Below are 20,800 nucleotides of genomic sequence, written 5' to 3' on the forward strand. Positions count from 1 at the left end.
TATAAAGGAATTTTAGCATTTATTTTTTAACATATTATGGTACAAGAAACTTTATGTAACAAATAATTACAAAACACAAGAACAGATGCAAGGTCCAAGAAATTTTATGTACTGGCAACAACCATGTTTCCCCGAAAATAAGACCTAGCCGGACCATCAGCTCTAATGCATCTTTTGGAGCAAAAATTAATATAAGACCCGGTCTTATTTTACTATAAGATCTGATCTTTTAAAATTTTTGCTCCAAAAGACGCATTAGAGCTGATGGTCCAGCTAGGTCTTATTTTTGGAGAAACAGATAAATTTACGATACTTACACATCATAGAAGGCCGAGAACTCTTCGTCGTTGCAAGTTCGTTGTGAAGTTCAACAAAACCGATGATCGTATTCCAGGGTATTATTTTGCATACGGATATTGTTATTGAGTTTTTTTTTGTTTGTTTTTTTTTTTTGCCTTCTTTTTTTTTTTTATTAAATTTATTGGGGTGACAATTGTTAGTAAAATTACATAGATTTCAGGTTACACGTTTAACTCATAAGCATAAATAGAAGAAGTAGGAACATTTCCATAGATATGGAATTAGGACTATCCAGTTATAATGCACATCATAATTTTTCCCTCACAAATTTGGGCAAAAAAGTACGCATTATACAGGGCAAAATATGGTAACTCCGTCTCTGCGTGCTTTACTAGACCAGTGATATTTAGGCCCGGCCTCTGCAGGGTGAAGGCTTTCTTCGGTCATGGAAGGAATCTCCACTTAAGAATAATAACCAGAGCAGCAGCAACGATACTTCCAGAATGCCTGTGCCTGCCCTGACATGTGCACATTTATTTAATCCTCACCACGACCCTGGAAGATCAGCTGCTATTATATTAACCTTTTGTAGATGCTGAAGCTGGAGCACAGAGAGGTAAATTCACTTACACAAGGTCACCCAGCAAATCATGAGTGGAGCCTAAATTTAAACTAAGCTTGTGAGGCTGCAGTGTCCATTCTTAGCTGCTCTTGGGGCCCTGTACAAGTCTATGCCGTCTGTCTGGGGTGACCACCGTGGACACGCCACACACTGCACAGCTCTCCCTGCTGGCCTATGCTTTTGAAACTCATCACAGCCTTGTCAGGCAAATAAACTACAGGCATTATTTTTCTTGCAGTGGAAAGAGCATTGGAGTTAGAGTCAGAAAACCCAGCGTCTTCTCCCCATCTCGGCCAACCCACATGGGCTCACTCAGTTCAACTGACTTCATGCCCTGTCCACACCACCACTGCCAGCCTCCAGCCGTTGGAACTGAGTAGTGTTCCCAAACATGGTCCCGAGACCCTGCGACCTTCTCTGGTGTCCATCAAAGGCCCATCGGGTTGGCAAGAATCTACCCACAGGAGACAGAAAGCAGAAGACTAGACTGGAGCGATCTCAATTAGCTGACTCCACAGTGACCAAAACAAAGTAGAGTTTCCCTGTAACCATCAACTAGCCTGGAAATAAAAGTGATCAGAGAGCCCCTGACCAGTCAGGATGGTTGGCCTTCATGGAACAGCTATTTTTCCAGGGACTCCTCCGGGCCAAGCATGATTTGGAGCGAGAGGAAACACTGTGCAACCAGATGGAAAAGGGCCAGCTCTCGTGGGGCCCTCATGCTGGGGTGGAGGGAGCACAGCAGACAGGAAACCAATGGATAAGTCAACAAGATAAGTCCAGATAGTCACATGGACTTTGAAGAAAACACGGCGAAGTGATAGTTCTCAACTGGGGGTAGTTTTTCTCCATGGGAGTTGCAGGAGACACTTGGCAATGTCTGAGGACACTTTGGGTTGTCACAACTGGGGCGGGTACCCCTGGCATCTGGTGGCTAGGGGTCAGGGATGCCCCCCATCCTACAGCACAGGACGGCGCCCACCGCAAGAAATCATCCGGTCCCAAATGCCGACAGGAGTAGGTTGAGAAATCCTGCTCTAGAGAGGGCCTGTCGGGGGTGGGATGGAAAGTTCTCTCTGAGCTGAGGCCCAGACGCTGTAGTTACAGGAAAGAGGGAGAGCAAGGCCGTGAGATGAGAACAAGTTGGGCGTTTCAGAGGACAGAACACAGGACAAGTACTTGAGGAGGATCTGCCATCAGTGTCCTTTCCTGCCCCCTTGGCTAGGGCGAGGCCCCCTGCAGCTTTAGGGGACAGTTCCCCTTGTGCGATGGCGTCTTGCCTCAAATGTCTGCCTCTGTCTGCGTTTCACTGACACTTGCTCAGCCCCCTAGAAGGGCTCGTGGCGGATGGGGATTGATGGGTAAATGCCCAGCTCCTTGCCTTCAGTGGTCTGTACCCTGCAGTCTCCCCGAGGCCCCCCACAGGGCTGGCCTCCCTGTGTCCACAGCAGTCACCTACTCAAGGACACATTTTTTTATTGGCTTTTCTCCTTAGCTGAGGTGTTTTCCTAAGGACTGTTCCCATGCCCGCATTACTGCTTCCTGGGTCACCTCCCAAATAAACTACTTGGCCCCAAATCCATGTCTCAAGGTCTGCTTTGAGATAGACCCAAATCTAGGCAGTGACGTTTTCCTAAAGCTCTGACTCTAGCGATGGCCCTGGGGGGGGAGGGGGGGAACAGGCAGGCTGGCAGGGACCTATTCCTGCATACTTTTAGCCAGAAACTGCTCTCTCAGGCTAGGGTCAGTGATCGTGTGGGCTTCCATGTCATAACCCCAGAGGGCAGCCTCATTTCTTGTTTGCATTTTGCCTTGGACCTTCGAGTCCCGTGGATACGGAGAGAGATGGAGAAATATCTTGCTGCAAATGGTTCTCGCTTTTTTTGCAAAATGCCCCGAGTTCAGAGTATGTTCTGTCAGCTCCATTCTATCCCCAACTCGGATCCTGTGCCGAGGGGCACGTCAGGGATCAGAGGGCCCATCTGCTGCCTGAATGGACCAGTGATGCCCAGGCAGGGTCGGCGATTTTTGCTACCAGACTCGGGCTGGTGTTGGGGGCTCTGTCAGGCAGAGCTCAATGGGTGAGTTCCATATGGTGCATCACACCCCCTCCTTGTCCCCTCTGTCGCTAGAGTGACTGGGGCTGCAGTGTGATTCTCTGAATGGGTCAAAGGCCCACGCAAGGATGCAAGCCTGGGATCTGGGCACGGGCAGGAGGGTTGCAGGGACCAGGTTGTGCATGTCACAGGCTTGGGGACACCGTCTGCACAGGCCATGTGGGAGTGGCTCCCCTGGGGCTGTGCAGTGCAGCCCTGCGCAGTGACAAGTCGTGGCTCGGGGTGGAGGAGAGGCCCTCGGCAGCTTGCATCAACCCAGTGGGATGGACACACACCCTGGAGGGGATGAGGGCGATTGGTGGGGCTGCTGCCAGGAGGACACGAAAGGAGCCTGGGGCTGTGCATGTCCCCTACGGGAGAGGACAGGGAGCCAGCATGAAGCTTTTGTTCCCAGCAAGGATGAGGACAGATGCTGAGCAGGGCCTCCCTTGGTCACTTAACGGCACACGCAAACAGACAGAAAAGCAAACACAAAATGCATATATACACACACCCACATAAACACACACCAACACAAACACAAAATACAATACACAAATATAAAAGCATACAGTGGCACACACACTGACAAATAGGCACACACAGAAATGCAAACACAACACACATGCACACAAACACCCATGTAAACACACACAAACACAGAGCACACACAGAAACACAAACACAAAAACAAACATAAAGAAGCACGCAGACACACAGACACAAAAACACACAGTTGCACATATAGAAACACACACTGACACACACACACTCACACACACACACCCTCCTACATGCATTCATGGAGAGAACTTGGGTACTCCAGCCAGTTGATGCCGCTAGTACCTTAGTGCAATTCCTTCTAGAACGTTAGGCCCTGAAGGAACTACTATGTGATGCCCACGACCTCAAGCCCCATGGTGCCATGGGGAACAGATCAGAAAATCTACACAGCTAGCCTGCGAGGGTTCAAATCCCGGCTCTGCCACTAAGTATGACATAGCCGAGCCTCCATGTCTCCTCCGTAGCACAGGGTGATAAAACTACCCTTCTCATGAGGATTAAGTTCATGAACATACGACGTGCTTAGATGAGGGCTCGATGTGTAACAAGCGCTAAGTGAAATTATTCCCACTGACACTGATTTTCAAACGTTGTCCTCTAGGAGTTGCTACCTGCTCAGTGTGGGGTCCCCATGTTCAGTGTCTGTGTTATCCCTGCATCCCGAGAGGGGACCTCACATGCTCTCAGAAGAATGATGTGTTTTCCCCTGATGATGGCCTGCCAGTGACGCGCTGCCCGTGCCGCCTGGAGGGTGGGTCTCTCCTGGGCAGGGTGCTGGAGTCCACCACAAACACACTGCTTCTGGGCTGCTCCTGTTTCTTGGTCCTGCCAAAGCTGCCGGCCTGGGACCCTCATCACCAGGGTCCCACTGGGTTGGGCTGGGCAAAGCCAGGAGCTGACCTTTCCCTGCGTCACGGTGCCTGGACTCCTATCAGAGCTGCACTCAGTCTTTAGGAAAATACCTCACCTCCCCTCCCCTGCTCTCCTCTCTCCTCTCCTCTCATCTCCTCTCCCCTCCCCTCCCCTCCCCTCCCCTCCCCTCCCCTCCCCTCTCCTCTCCTCTCCTCTCCCCTCTCCCCTCTCCTGTTCTCTCTCTCTCTCTCTCTCTCTCTCTCTCTCTCTCTCTCTCTCTCTCTCTGTCTCTCTCGCTCCTTCCCTCCCTCCCTCCTTCCCTCCTCTCTCCACCCCTCCCTCCCTCTCCACCCCTCCTTCCCTCCCTCTCCCCCTCCCTCCCTCCCTCCCTCCCTCCCTCCTCTCTCCGCCCCTCCCTCTCTCCCTTAGGTGTAACCTAGGGCATAGACACCCTCCTGCCTGCTTCAGCCCCCCGTCCTTCCCACCTCTCTCCCAGAAGTACCCCTCAAACACAGACACCACCTCCTAAGTGGAAGGTTTGATGGGAAACAGGAGAGGGCAGAATTATGCTGGGGTGGGGTGCAGTGCCGCCCAATAGAAAGAGCACCCCAGCTTGGAACCAGAGAGACCTGGAGTCCAGTCCTGAATCTGCCACTTGCTGGCTCAGGGTGACAGTCCTAGAACGTGCCCCTGTGTAATGGCCACAGCCAGCAATGTGTTCGTTCCATTTACCGCCCCCTTGACCTTGATATGGGGCCAGAGGTCCCTGCCTAATTCCCTGGGACACCACCTTCCCAGCCAGAGGCCATTTGAAGCTGTTTTTACATCCCCGACCTCCACTCTGAAGCCCAGAAAGAGGATGGATGGATGGATGGATGGATGGATGGATGGATGGATGGTCCTCGTAGTGAGAGACAGAAAATTCAGAGGTGGGATGATAACCTGGGTCAGCTGACCCTTCAACTACCACACACTGGCAATCCAAACGTGTCTGGACCATCACTCGGTGACCTGTAGGGGAGAAAACCAAAAGCTATAGAACTCTTCCAAATACCTTTCTACATCTAAATACCTTCCTACGCCTCCCATTCATGTGGTGGTAAAGCTTTGGGGGCAGACAGAACTGACTCTGAGTCCTGGTTCTAGAACTTTCCGTGCTCTTACGTGTATTCTTCACTCTCACTGAACTTCAGCTTCCCAGCCGTCAGATGGGTACCATGGTGTCTCTTGCACAGGGTGTTGTCAGGACTTCACTCAGCGCAGAGCAGGGAGCTGCCCTTTTGATGGCATTGTTGTTATTGCAATGAGCTGAAGGAAGGAGCAAAACCATCTCAGGATGAGAAAGCCCAAGGCAGGAAGATGGGTGCTCTCATGACCCGCGGGGTCTCCATCTCGCTTTTGCAGCGAGCTGGTCTTAGACCTACGCCGTGGGTGAATTTCCTCACGTCTCTCTCTGCCCCGCAGCTCCCTCCCAGCCCCCGTCTTCCCCATCCTGCAAGGGTGAGGTTAGCATACCACTGGGGTTAGCAGAAGGCACAAACTGGATTAGATGTTAAATCAATTTGGCCTTTCTCCCCAGGGGCGGCGCAGGCAGGTTCCACATGAATAATGATTTGTCTGAGGCAGCAAACTGGATTATTTGATCAAAAAGGGGAAAAAACAACTCATGTTCATTTTTTAATAATGGCTTTTGCATCCAGTCTCCGAGCTCGGCTACGAGGGGAGGGTGAGGGAAAGGGTGGCTGGCGGGGAGGATGAGCTGGAAAAGAGGAAATAACAAAGTGCCCTGTCCTCTGAGAGCTCCGGTTCCAGCCTCAGACTAGAGTAGGGGCCGCCAAACCCAGCCCCTAAGAGTGGTTTTGTGTTTTGAAATCACTGAATAAAAATCGATAGAGTAATAATATTTACCTCGAGTGCTTTACAATAAGGCATGCCTTGCCTGGTATCTTTGCGTGTCTTATAGATTCGTTTAATCTTAGTGTGGAGTACGTACTACAACTCAATTTATAGACGGGGAAACTGACACTTCTGGAATGGGGTTTCTCAAACTTGGCACTGTTGACCTTTGTGCTACATGATTCTTTGTGGTGGGGGCTGTCCTGGGCACTGTAGGGTTTTAAACAGCATCCCCTGGCCTCCCCACCCACTAGATGCCTGTACACCCCCCCCCACCAAGCAAGTTTTGACAACCAAATTACACCAGCCAAGTATCTCCTGGGGGACAAAACCAGCGCTACTACTGACTGACTGCTTGCCTAACCTATCTAGAACCGAGGTGGTTAACCCACGTGGCTTCGCGAGTTCTTGGGTGGGATGGAGGTCAGCGTTTCAGAAAAACAAGGCAAAGCTTTGTTGAATGAGGCCAGCGTCCCACTGCAATGGTAGGAAACACTAATGTTGTACTCCCCCTCACGTCTGAAGGATCTCGGGCTTCTCATTAGTAGGCTTGTATTACCAAGAAAATAAAAGGATTTATATACCACATATCAGTGAAATCACATGGTTCTCTGCTTTTTCTGTCTGACTTATTTCGCTCAGCATTACACTCTCAAGATCCATCCATGTTGTCACAAATGTTCCTATATCATCTTTTCTTACCGCCGAATAGTATTCCATTGTGTATATATACCACAACTTCTTTATCCATTCATCCATTGAAGGACATTTTGATTGTTCCCATGTCTTGGCCACCGCAAATAAAGCTGCAATGAACATTGGAGCACACGTGTCTTTATCTCTAAATGTTTTCAGATTTTTTGGGTAGATACCCAGGAGAGGGATTGCTGGGTCATATGGCAATTCTATTCGTAATTTTTTGAGGAACCTCCACACTGCCTTCCATAGCATTATACTCTCAAGATCCATTAAACAGCAGCAAGTCACCCTCATAGCTTTGGAGGCTAGACATCCAAGGTCAAGGAGTTGGCAGGTGTAGTGTCTTCTGAGGTGTCTCTCCTTGGCTTACATCGTGTTCGGGCCCGACTTAATGACCTTATCTTAACTTAATTATCTCTTTAAAGACCCTATCTCCAAATGCCATCCCATTTTGAAGTTCTGGGGATCAGGGCTTCACTGTATGAATTTGGGGGGGAGATGTAGTTCCACCTATAACAGCCCTGGTTCCGTGGGAATGAGGACAACTAAAAATGGCATGCCTACAGCTGAAGTAAAGAGATGTGCCAAGTGCTATGGGGGGAAATATAAAGATGTGTCAGACTTCACGTGGAGGTGACATCCTAACCAGCTCTCAGGACAAGCTGGTGTTGACTAAGCAGAAAATGATCGGACATCCTACAGCAGCATAAGCCAAACGTGGAAGGTTTGGGGTGAGTAGGAAGCCACGCATAGCTGGACCCCTTGTGTGCTGGACTTCAGGAGGCCAGTGCAGCGTCTAGATGCTGAGATGACGGCACCATTCACTCTATAGCTAGACTCTAAGTTGCCATCCTGCCGTCTGTTAAGGGAATGCCAACTGAAGACCAAAGGGAAGAACACAAGGAATTATTTCTCGGGAGGCAAATGCTTTCAGAGAAGCTGGTCCACAAGGCAAGGAGAGCAGAGGCAGGTCTGAGAATTAGGATGTCAGAATTTCTCCTCCAGCCACAGCTCCATCAGACAGAGTCTGGAATCCCAGCTACCTCTGGCTCATGGGAATCTCATTGTCTTCCTCGTATGGTTAACAGTTCTGACAGCCAGGATGACTGGGAGCACAGACCCAGGGAAGCTATGGAACAGAGTCGGTTCTGCTTCCCGTTGCCCGCAGGAACCATTAGATGAACATTAGAAAAGAAACACCAACAGTTTCTCTTCCCGTTCTCCCAGAACCGTGGTCCCTGACCTGTCACACATCAAGGCTCTGCCCAAGCCCCCTTCACCAACCCAAAAGAAACCGGGTATTTTTTTTCTGAGGAGGGTTCTTCCCTCTTGCCTCCTACCCCTTTAGGCTGGCGTTGGTTTGGCGCCATGATTGTAATAGTCTGAGGCCAGATTCTTTTTCTGAGCAAACTCAGCGAAGAATTTTGTCAGCTAAGCTGGAAAAATATTTCATTCCTACTTCACAAACGCCAGCTTCAGCCTGACAGCCGATCGGATTCCGTGTGGGAAAATCATGCTCCACCTGACGTATTTGATCAAACATATCCTGGACCCGAGAGTATCTCTTTCTGCCATTTGGGGATTAAGGTTTTCTACAGGTCTTTCATTCGCAGTGTCTACATCTCCTCCAGAAGACAGCACTGCCCCATAAATCAGGCTGTGGAGAATAGTCAAGGTCATGAATCTCCTTAAACTTCACCCCATGCCCCCCCTTCCCATCCCCCGCCACCTGGGGCTGTGTTCATATGGCTGGGAGGCAGTGAGCTCGGCCCTCCTGCTCAGTCAGCCATGGCAGCTTTCTTAACCAGCAGTAGAGGAGAGTGGGGGACTGGTATTTATTGAGCACCTATTCTGTGCCAGGCACAGAGGTAAGGCACTTGACATATGTCACAACAATCCTGCAAGACAGGCACTGCTGTTATTTCCCTTTTATAGATGAGGAACCTGAAATGAGAAAGATAAACTAAGAATGCTGGAGCTGGCTTTGGCCTCCCAAAAGCCATGATCTCACAAATAGATCCATCCCTCCTTTCCTTCTTCCTAGCTTTCCTTCTTTCATCTTTCCATTTTCCCTCCATCCCTCCCTCCTTCTTACCTCCCTCCCTCCCTCTGTCCCACCGCCTCCTTCCCTCCCACTCTCCTCTCTCCCTCCCTCCCCCTCCCTTCCTTCCTCCATCCATCCACCCACCCATCCACCCACCCATCCATCCATCCATCCATCCAATGGATGTTGGATTGCTGAGTGTCTGCCATATGCCGGCAACCATATTCAGACACGAGGCTACCTAGTAAGAATGAGTCAGGCCTCGCTTCCACCTGCATGGAGCTTACTTACATCACAGAGAGTCTCTTATGCTCACCATGCCCCCTCCTCATAGGGTTCTATGAAACAGATGCCCTGAGATCTGATGCATGGTTTGAGAATAAAATAATCCTAATGTTTGCAATAATACAGATAATACTCTAATATAAGTAATGAGGAGGAAGAGGCCGTTCCTCGTTAGCAAAATGACACTAACACCTGTTTTATTGATGTTGAAATGCTCATTTAAATATCTCCGCACATAGGTTGTTTTTTTTTTAAATTGGGGAATATTAGGGGACAGTGTGTTTTTCCAGGATGTCAAGTCGTTGTTTATTCAATCTAGTTGTGGGGGGCGCAGCTCACTGGCCCTTGTGGGAATCGAACCAGCAACCTTGTTGTTAAGAGCTCCCGCTCTAACCAACTGAGCCATCTGGCCACCCCTGGGTTGTAGTCTTCGATCTGAAGAGGTTAAGTTCCTTGTAGGAGTGTTGTAAGGATCAAAGTAGCTCGTGTCTATACAATGCATGGTATTCAGTCTGTAAGTGTTAGCTAATATTTTGTATGTTGACTTTTGGGGAGCTAAGGTCTTCCCAGGTCCTGGAGCTTGTGGAAGGTCCTGGGCACTTTAATTTCTCATTCATCTCTTCCAACATGGCTCACACAAGACACTGTCATCGTGGCATGATCCATGGGATTCTCCCGCCTCTCTCTCTGGCCGGGCCGATGTCAGAGACCTCTAAACTGCTCCCCCAGGAAAGCGAGGCAGTGTCCACTGGGGCCTGCTTGACCAAAAGGCCATTTCTCTGTAAGGGCAGAGGGGCCGGAGTTCTAGCCTGATGCCCTCATGTGATCTTGGGCAAGTCACATGATATCTGTCAGGGCCCCGGTGAAAAGTAAAGAGTTGTCCTGACTCAAGTCAGGATAATTTGGGGAGAACGTAATGAAAAGACGTAGGCAGGGTGCAGGGAAAGTAGGAAAGGGCGGGGCAGAGCCCTGGCAGGCTGCTAGCAAGGAGGGGGCTAGACCCCAAGGGGAAGAAGGCAGCAGCTACACAGCCTGGACGCAGAGGGCTGTGTGGGGAGGGCCACCCAGCAGGGGTCATGACCCAGACATCAATGCCCGTGTTAGTCTGTGTGTGATGGAATTGCCACCAAAGGAACATCTGAAATGTCACAGTGAGCTGGGGACGCCCATTTTACTTCTTGCCTTCAGGACCTCACTTCTGCTTCTTTCCTCTGTTTCCTTTTGGCATTTAAATCTGCTTGTGCTGTTCTCTCTCTCTCCATCTGGCATTGTCTCTCTCTCCCCTACTCCCTCCTCTCCCTCTCTCTCAGTTGTCTCTCTCTAGCTGTTTTCTGTCTCCTTCTCTCTCCATTTCTCTGCCTGTCTCTCTCTGTTCGGAAACGACTATAGAAAAGAGTGTTAGCACGTACATCTTTTCTCTCCGTCCGCCGCCCCACGACTAACTTTTAGTCCCAAATGTCTTAGACATTTTAGCCCCGTAGGTAAGAGCATGGACTTTAGCATTGGAGTAGCTTTGTTGTAACAATCAAATAAGATAATGCATGTAAAATACTTGACACAGTTCCTGGCAAGGAGTAAGCACGCAAAGCAATGTTATTACTCTTACTTTCCAAAGTGTAATATATACTCTGTCTCCAGAGCCTCATGGCCCAATCACTATTAAATTCCAAAATCTAGAGTCCCTTTCCACGAAATCTGGACCCTCCCACGAAAATAAGTAAATGTAGCTCATCAAAATAATTAAACAAATACTCACTACATGGAGATACAAGGATACAAAGACTGAAAACCGGAAAACATGGTTGCACTCTTCTTACCGTCCCAGGATGCAAAAGGTGCTGGAAGAACACAGGCAAAAAAGCCATTCTCATTCTTCCTGGGAGAATGAAAACTTCTCAGAAGGGGTGTGAAAGCAGCAGGTGTAGATGACTAAGAGTTACAGGACAGGCAAGAGAACATTCCAGACGGCACATCCTGCCCACAGTGTGTACAGGTCAGCCTCCCAGGACCCAAAGGTAGGCAGAGAATCATCTGAGAGTATCCTGTGTTCATGCATTCATTCAAAAAGCAAATATTTTTTTAAGCAATCGCTGTGTGCCAAGCACTGTTGTAGGTGTTTGATGGGCTAAAGCAATGAATTAATCCGACAAAAAAAGCCCCACCCCCACCCCCCTGCAGCTTACAGTCTAGTTGGCAGAGACAGACAGGCATCAAAATAAGCCTCAAAGATGGCAGTGGGAGGTTATAGCAGGCTGAATAATACCCGCCAAAGATATCTGCATCCTAATCTCTGGAATCTGTGAGTCTGTGACCTTCCATGGCGGCAGGGAATGAAGGTTGCAGATAGAATTAGGTCTGCTAAGCAGCTGACCTTCAAATAGGAAGATTATTCTGGATTCTCTGGGTGAGTCCAATGTCATCACAAAAGTCCTTCAAAGTAGCAGAGGAAGGCAGGAAGAGAGTGTCAGAGAGAAATGTGGCTACAGAAGAATGGTCAGAGAGATGGAGCATCACCGGCTTTGAACATAGAGGAAGGGGCCACAAGCCAAGGAATAGGGGCAACTTCTAGAAGCTGAGCAAGGCAAGGGAACGGACTGACCCCTAGAGCTGTTAGAAGGAAGGCAGTCCTTTGACACCTTGGGTTTATCCCCGCCCAGAGAGCCATATCCGATTTCTGAACGACAGAACTGTCAGAAAATAGACTGACACTGTTTAACCTGCTAAACTTAGGGTAATTTGTTATAGCAGCAATAGCAAAACTAATACAGTGGTCAAAAGGGCTGCTGGTGGGAAAGTATTAGGTTGGTGCACAAGTAAATGCGATTTTTGCAATTATTTTTAACCTTTTAAACCACAATTATTTGTGTACCAACCTAATACAATAAGAAAGGGAGCTAGGTCGGTACAGAGGCAGGGAACAGTCAGTGTTAACTATGGTGGTCAGCAAAGGCCTTTCTGAGAAGGTGATATTTGAACAGTAATATAGAAAGCCATGTTGATATCTGGAGGAAGGAAGGGCCTTCCGGGAAGAAGGAACAGTCAGCACAACGGCTCAGAGGAGGGGATGTGTCTCGTGCATGTAGGGGACAGCAGGGAGCCTGGTGTTGGGGGAACAGAGGGGGTGACGGAGGGAGTATCAGGAGTTGGTGCTAGCGTGCGAACGGGGCACCAGACCAGGCAGGAGTTGGGCTTTCACTCTGACCCTGATGGAAGCCATCACGGGGCTTTGTGCAGACGAGAGACATGTTGTGCTTTACCCGTTAACAGAATCTCTCTGGTTGTTTCATTAAAACTCAGCCAGATTGGGGGCATAAATATTGATGACTATTATGTCTTCTTGTTGTACAGTCCCCTTCACCATTATGAAATGTCCATCTTTGTCTCTTGTTATCTTTTTCACCTTGAAGTCTGTTTCATCTGATATCATTATGGCTACACCTGATTTTCTCTGGGTTATAGATGATGTAATACAGAATTGTACACATGAAATCTATGTAATTTTACTAACAATTGTCACCCAATAAATTTAATAAAATAAAATTTAAAAAAAAAAAAAAAAAAACTCAGCCAGAGGGGGAAGTACAGCTTGCGGCATTTGCAATGACACAGGAGAGAGATTAGGGTGGCTTGTACCAGATCGGAGCAGCAGAGGTTATAAGAAGTGGTGAGAATGACATGGGCCTGGGCGTGACTGACCTATAGGGGCTGAGGAGGGAAGAGGCAGGACGCGAAGCTCGACGAGAAAACGTAGCTTGAATTCTTTACGATCAGGGCAGTGGAGCCCATGTCAGAATTCCCCTCAATTCCTTTACAAGGATGACCCCATCCTTCCCATCTCTCCCGAAACTCCTTTAGCTTTGCAACCTGCAGGCTTTCTCAAGGCCTCAGCAGCAGGCTGCCTTCTGGGGGCCATTGTATGTCACCCCACAGCCAGTGGGGTCCTTGTGGGTGGATCGGGGGCAGCCGGGCCACATCCTTGCTGAGCTGCTGGCTGTGGTTGCCACGTAGTAAAATCTAGAGAGGCCCATATATTTATAACTCTCTGTGTTTGCTGGTCAGCATCTTCCGAAGGCCACGTAGCTGTCTGCACCCTATGCTGCCGGGACTTATATCAAGGAAATGCATTAAGGAGAATCAGCTGGAGACGAGGGTACTGCTGGTCAGGCTCCCTACCTCTCAATTATTTATCGCTCATAATTTCCAGCAAATCGTTGGCTGTTTATTGGTGGTCATCCATTATTGAAGCGCTTCCTAGGGCCTGGGCCAGGTTTTCGGGAGCTCGAGCTGGGGCGTACTCTTGAAAGCTGTTAGACAACCCCCCAGGGAGACCGGGGTCTCCGGAGTGGCTGGCCCTCCACCGAGGATACACCTTTTAATTGTTGGCTTTTGTGGGGGCCTGGGATTGGTCGGGATCCAGCGTGTGGTTTACCATCGGTAATTGTCAGCGCCCGGACGTTTTCAGAGCCCTGACGTGTGTGTGTTAAGTTGCCTTGTCTGCGGGGATGATGGTGGACCCCCCCATGGTTGTGAGCTTTCTGTTGTTTGTGAGAGCATGACGTACCCGCCTGGGCCCATAGTCCTTTGATTTCGCTCCTACAAATACCTAAATGTTACTCCTCCCAACACTCCCTAGGACAACAATTTGGCAATCAAGTCAAAAGGACTGGCAGTTATATAGTCACCAGAGGGTTTTCCTGTGTCCTAGTGAACTACCCTGTCATCCAGCCAGAAACCTAGGGCCTTTGGCTTTTTTCTTCCCCTACAATCTCTCCTAGGTTCCCCTAACCTATCAACAAATCCCCTTTGGCCCCACCTCCAGTATATATAGATACTATATATAGTTCCCATGTTCACATATCTCTACCTTTCTGTCACTATGACTTTGCTCTCAGCCACCAGCACCATGTTACCAGTCATTTGGGGGACTGCCACAGCCTCCTTCCTGATCTTCCTGCTTCTAGTGTCGCCCCCTTCTCATCCGTTCTCTACCCAGCAGCCACAGGTATAATCCCTCGGTGACTCAGTTTCCTCACCTCTAGAACAGAGGTCATCCTCACCCAACTCATCAGATTGTTTTAAGAACTAAGTGGCTCAATACATATGAAATACCGAGAGCCGTACCTGGTATGTAGTAAGTGTTCAGTAAATGTTAGCGGCCGTCGCTGTCAGGATTATGGATCTTCTGCTTCTTATCTTGAATTTTATCATCCTAGATTTTGCCCTCCTCCTCAGAGGACTCCAAAAGCATTAAGCATTAGCGAGACAAAAGCCAAACACCCCATCACCAGACAGTAGCCGTGATGATGTTGTTACACAGTCATGTCCTTGTTCTAAAGGAAATATTGAAAGGAAGACATTTGGATGACATTCAGGACATCAAGGGTAATACGACAACAGGTCTGATGGTCATTCCAGAAAAAGAGTTCCAAAATTGCTTTGAAGGGTAGACTAGGCGCTGGCATCAGTGCAGAGCTTCCCAAGGGGAGTACTTGGAAGGTGACCTTAGTGATATTCAGCCATGAGCTATGTAGCACTTTTTCTAGGACGAGTTCATGAACTTGATTGTCTCACCTCGTATGTTTAGAAACTCCTGAATTGCTGCGTTTGTGTTTCTTTCTTGATAAGTTCACTGGTAGCTGATGTATTCCATTGAGCATCATACCTGATTATGTACTACAGAAGAAGAAGAGGAAAAAAAATGAAAAGGTTTCTGTATGGGGTGTGTGTGTGTGTGTGTGTGTGTGTGTGTGTGTGTGTGTTCACATATGTTTGAGAAGTCTTGGTTTAACCAAGTTAAATAAGACATCTTTAATGCAGGACTTCTCAGGAGCTTTGATCAGTTCATGTGCATTGGAACTCTCCAGGAGGGTGACACAATGCAAGGATTCCAGACTGATTTCGCTGTGGGACTCTTTTTGGAGCATCAATTAAACATCTCCTAGTGACTCATCAAGTTAGATTTCTGGAGGGCACAGCTGGGGAAACTCCGGTGTAGATTAAACCAACTGCTTAAACATGAGCAGGGGAAGGAGGGGTTCCCTCACGCCACGGCCTGACCCAATTCAGTAACGCCTAACAGCTCAGCTCAAGTTTTTATAGTGAACACACTGAATTCCTCCAAGACGCCGAACTATGTTGTAGCAGATGGACCTGCCTTCATGGGCGTGATGGAACACTCACTCCCAGGAGAAACTCTGATTTGCCGGACCCATGGCACTCAGTGGGATCTCAAAATGGGTACAGGAATGAAGAAATGGTCAATGGCCACTGACACCTTTTGCGATGTTTTCGTTTAACCTAAAGCTTATGGGCTCCTTCTGGGTAAAACATCGAAGTACTTCAAAGTGTCTGTGTTTCCGACACGTCTCTAAAATGAAAGTGTTACACAAGATTTTCTCCTAAGACCTTCCAAAAATAATGCTCCAGTGACATTTCAAAGGCCCACGTCACAGTTCCTATGACGATAAAAATGTTCACTTTTGTATTTCCTCATCCATATCAGAGAGAATCTATGGTGTTTTACTTCACAGAGTGAAGATGTCTGAATATCTCCAAGACTAATTAACTCCCTGGAATACTCCTATTGTTTTAGAGATCTTTGTGATGCCTATATAATTTAATGAAAAACACAAACTCCATTAGCCAAATTACATTCTACGATTAAGGCCAGGCTAGGAAGAAGACTAATGAAATTTTTCCTTGAGATTCTTCTCTTTGACCCCTCCCTCGTTTAAGTGAGAATTTACATGTTGATTGCAAAGGTGTCTTCATGTTTTGTTGAGCCTGGGTCTAGATATACTCACCAAATAATGCTAAAATGCCTGGGGCAATTCCAACACAGTTTTATTTACTGTTGGGTGAGATCACTTTATCCTAGATCAGAAAATATAACCTCCCCCCAAAAAATTAGCATTGATAATTGATAGGTAAAGAGAATACTAATTCAAGAATTAACTAATTGCTTTTTTTTCCAATTAGCTGATCTTTCTTCATTGACTGGAATCCTAGTAATTTCCCACTTAATCATGTATTGATGGCAGACGACATCCTAAGTGGCCTAATTCATCGCTAAGAGACTTCTGATAGGCGTCCCGTCAAAACTCCCATGAGTCCCAAGGAAAGTCCCTGTCCCTTGAGAAATCTGGGCGAACAGGAAAGGAAATGACTATTTCAGAGTTTTCCAAATGTACACAAATGAGCAAACTGGGGCTATTGGGGTTGGATTTGATCATACGGCTGAACACGAACGTCTAAGAACTCCAACCCCAAGTCTTAACCCTCGGTCCTCACATCTTCCACTGTGGTTTTCTAGTATTTCAGGGACAAACATTCCCAGAGTTTATCTCATTTTCCTCAACATGTTCAGGAAGTTTGTTAGCACTGACCTATGACTCAGAGCCCTGCTAATTCTCTCCGAAGGCGAGTGCCCTGGATTGAGTCCAGGACCGAAGGAGGTTTAGAAGGGACAAGGTCCATCCAAAAGCTCAACTGTCTTCAAAGATGCGTCTGAGTCCAATGTCATGACTCAGAAAGCCCAAGTCCTGGGCCTGTAGGTTGATGGAAAAACCTGTGTGCTCATGTTTTTGCATCTCTTCTCCACAGTCTGACTTTCACTCCATCTTGGCCCTGCCCAGGGACCTGTGTGGCTGCCTCATTCCTTTGGTAAGGCTCCATCCATCACTCTGAGCTCAGCCACACCTGGGTGGCTCCATCTGTATGTCATGTGATGCCGGAGATGAGCACTGACTCTGGAATCAGATCCCACGGTTTGGATTCACCAACGAGCGGTGCTACGCAGTCATTGTCTATTGAAAAAGCAAATCTGAGTAAACAAAGTATGCACTGTAGTTAAGGGTATGAAAGCTGAAGGGTTTGGGGGAAAGTGGACCGATGCCTGCAACTTAAACATCAAAGGGTAACAATGGTAAAAAAAAGAAAAAAAAGGGTGGGTTGGTGGGTGATAAGCAGTACGGAAGAATGGATGGGTCTGGGATAAAGCAAATGAAGCAGCATGTCCAGTCTCTCCGTGGTGGCTATACAGGTGTTTACTGGTACCATTCTTTCAACTTCTCTATGTATTTGACAATTCTCATGATGAAATTTTGAGGATATAAAACCACACCACTCAACCGATTCTGTTCGAAACAAGGAAATAGATACGCACAGACATACAGACGTGGGGAAATGAAGAAATACTCTGCTCTATTCATTCCCCTGCTAAAAAGCCTTCCATGAATCCAGTCACCTGCAGGGTGAATTTTATGCTCCTCACCAAGCCCTGCGGGGGCAGAGTTCTTTCCGTCTCTTCTGCATCACCTCTTGTCACTTCCTGCCCCTCGGTGGCTCCATTAGCAGCCCCCCAGAGCTGGAAGGGCCTTCTATCCCTACTTGTACATTGCTTCACATCTACGGTGCTTTGCTCACGCTGGGTCCTCCTACTGGGATGCCCCACCCTTACCCAGGCCCCCTTCACCTGGCCGACCTGTACGCATCCCTTAAAAACCACCCTTGCCCTTGGGTTTTTGCACTTGGCATTTTGAGTATCGAAACCTCACCCAACGTGTGCCACTTGACTCAGTTCATCATTTTTGCCACGTGCCATCCTCATCTGTCCTCCAAACTGCTGGCTGGTTCTTCCAACTTTTGGTCACAGGAACTGTCATAAATAGATGTATCCTGTTTTTGACCCATTCGTTGATAATGGTGGTGGGCAGGCAAGACCACTGCAGGGGCCGCCCCATGGTCCAGATTTACGAGCTCCCTCCTGACTGTCGCCAATTCTTTCGTCACTGCCAATGGGTCACCAATATCCAAGGTGCAAGGAAGTCCATGGATCATTCAGACATGTAGCCCCTTTATCCATCTTTCCCAAGAACACATTATGAAATCGGTGCCACACATCCAGTTAAAAGGTAGGCAGTCTATCGCCTCCCCAGATCCAAAAAGAAGAAATGAGGCCACTCTTAGCAGAATGTAGAGAATCCATGTGGCCCCTGCTAGTCACTGCTTCATTTTCCAGGATCTGACTCGCCTCACACTGGGGATATCTTTCATGTGCCCCCCACTCTTCTCCACTCCGCTCTCTCAGCAGCCCCCGTGCCTCTGGCTGTCAGGTTAAGTGGGGGCAATAAGAGGCACTGGCAGGAGAAGAAAGATGTCAGGTATTTTATTCCCTGGTTTCCTCCCTGCCGGGGGCCTGGGGGCTATCTGTGGCCCTTTCCCTCAGCCCCTGCCTCTGTGAGATGGCAGTCTCCATTCAGCTCTCTCCCTCTGGGTTTCCCTGAGGTTGTAACAGCTTCACCTTTGTAAATACTCCTCTATTAAACTCTCCTGAAGTTACCCAATTTGGGCAACCCACCTGCTTCCTACTGAGAGGCGGACCTATATCCCATCCATGTGTAGCACCAGCCTGGGATGACTCTCCCAGGACTGAATATATCCTGAGATGATCCTTCAGGGGTGTGTGTGTGTGTGTGTGTGTTTTGCAAAAGCGAGGTGGCGCTCTGCCAGGAAGTGCTGTCTCTGAAGACCTGCTCAAGCTCTAAGGCAAAGCTGATTCTGAGAGTTCATGGGCCTCTAGCTTGCTTGACGACCAGAACCCAGGTGTGCTGACACCCGATGTCCATGCTCATTGCTGCACATTGCACATGCGTTCATTCAACAGATATTCTAGACCTTTGGCATGTCTGGCAGTATGCGAGTCAACAAATGGGCTACTTGATATGAATCCAATATGGTCAGTGTCCTAGAATTCACAGCCTAGTGGGGACGTCACAAATTTAAAAATGTAACTATAAGGCATTGTACTCTGCGCACAGAGAGAAATAAATAGAGTGTGTTGGGAATATAGCCAAAAGAGTCACTCGCTTACTAGGGAGGTGTTAGAATGGAAGGGGAAGCCTCACAGAGTTTTGGGGCATTTGCTGCTGGATTTGAGCGTCGAATAGGAGTTTTGCAGGGAGCCGTAGTCTATGCAGACAAAATGGCATGTACAGAGGCAAACAGATATGGTTTTCCCAGTCCTGGCCATTGGTGCAAGGATGGATACAAGATCTAATTTGGGCGATTGAAAGAGTAAGCCCCAAGACTTGTGCAGGAACTACCTAAGGAAAGTATCTTTTCGTCTGGATGGTATGAGGTGGATATGTGAGGTCCAGAACCACTAGAGCTATTCTGCTCCCATTCGAAGAGATTGAAGTGTTACCGAGGGGTTGTTATGTGGTGTCTGACACACAGGGTGGAGAGAAACTTGGCCCTTCATGCCATGGTTTTTGCTGCTGGATCAAGCCTTACTTGAAGCCCATGTGTATCCTGATGTCTCAGTTACGTGAGCCAATACATCTTCATTACTGGTTACTGCTATTTACTGTTAAAATATTCTAAACTATTAACAGGCAGGCTGGACCCTTCCAGGGATATGCAGGGGAGATGGAGCAAACATCATTCTAGGCACAAAGAGCAACAAGTTGATAGCAAAGGACCTAAGATATGAAAATATACTGATAGTGAAAGGAGAGATGAGAGTGTTGATGAGATTAGGGCCACAGATAAAAGACAGGATAAACAGGAAAAAATAAAAATACACAGTCGTACATACAGAGGGTGCCAAAAAAATGTATACACATTTTAAGAAAGGAAAACACTGTATTAAAATTACGCTGATGGGAATGACTTTGAGCACTTTTTGTCATTGTAGAAGTCAAACGTGACTTGTATTCGTCTTTTGTTATCACTCTATATAGTGAGTATTACAATGTTATTACAGTTTTTTCCTTTCTTAAAATCTGTATGTATATTTTCTACACGTGTGTGTGTGTGTGTGTGTGTGTGTGTGTGTGCGTGCGCACGCATGTAGACTCGAGCCAAGTTCTGAAGGGCCTTCTCTTCCTTATGTCGCAACTTGACCTTTATTCTCCGGGTAATCGAGAGCCATAGACGGTTTTGCACAAGATGACACCATAGGCCGTGTTGCATTTTAGCACAAACAGGCACCTGGGTGAGGGGGGTAGTCTGGCTGACGGTTGGCAGACTTCTTTTTCCTACCATGTTGTTCTCCTTTCAGTGAGCCCCATAACCACCTTCCTCACAAGAAAAAGGTTATTAAAAATGTATTTGATCGATGATCCTTGGCCTACAAAACCTTGCTCCAAGGAGAAACACTTTCCCTGCCAAGCCCTTGCCTGCTGGCGTGCCAAGCCGGCCTCCTTGCTCAGGAAGAGTTTGGGGGTGGCCCCCTGGGTATCACCAATAAGGGTGCCTTCTCACTTGCAAGGTCAGGAGAGAGAGGGGAGGCCCCCGTGAGCACCTTTCCTGAGATTTCTTTTCCCATCCAGCAGCGTAAGGTGGTTTCCTGTTCTAAATATTTAACGTGATGTGTCCCCTAGAGGACAAGAACTTATAAGCTGATGTTTATGAAGGGGGAGGAGGGTGAAGACCAAAAGA

Source organism: Rhinolophus sinicus, chromosome 9 (assembly GCF_057876585.1).
Source record: "Rhinolophus sinicus isolate RSI-liver-muscle chromosome 9, RSI-T2T, whole genome shotgun sequence".
NCBI classification, from domain to species: domain Eukaryota; kingdom Metazoa; phylum Chordata; class Mammalia; order Chiroptera; family Rhinolophidae; genus Rhinolophus; species Rhinolophus sinicus.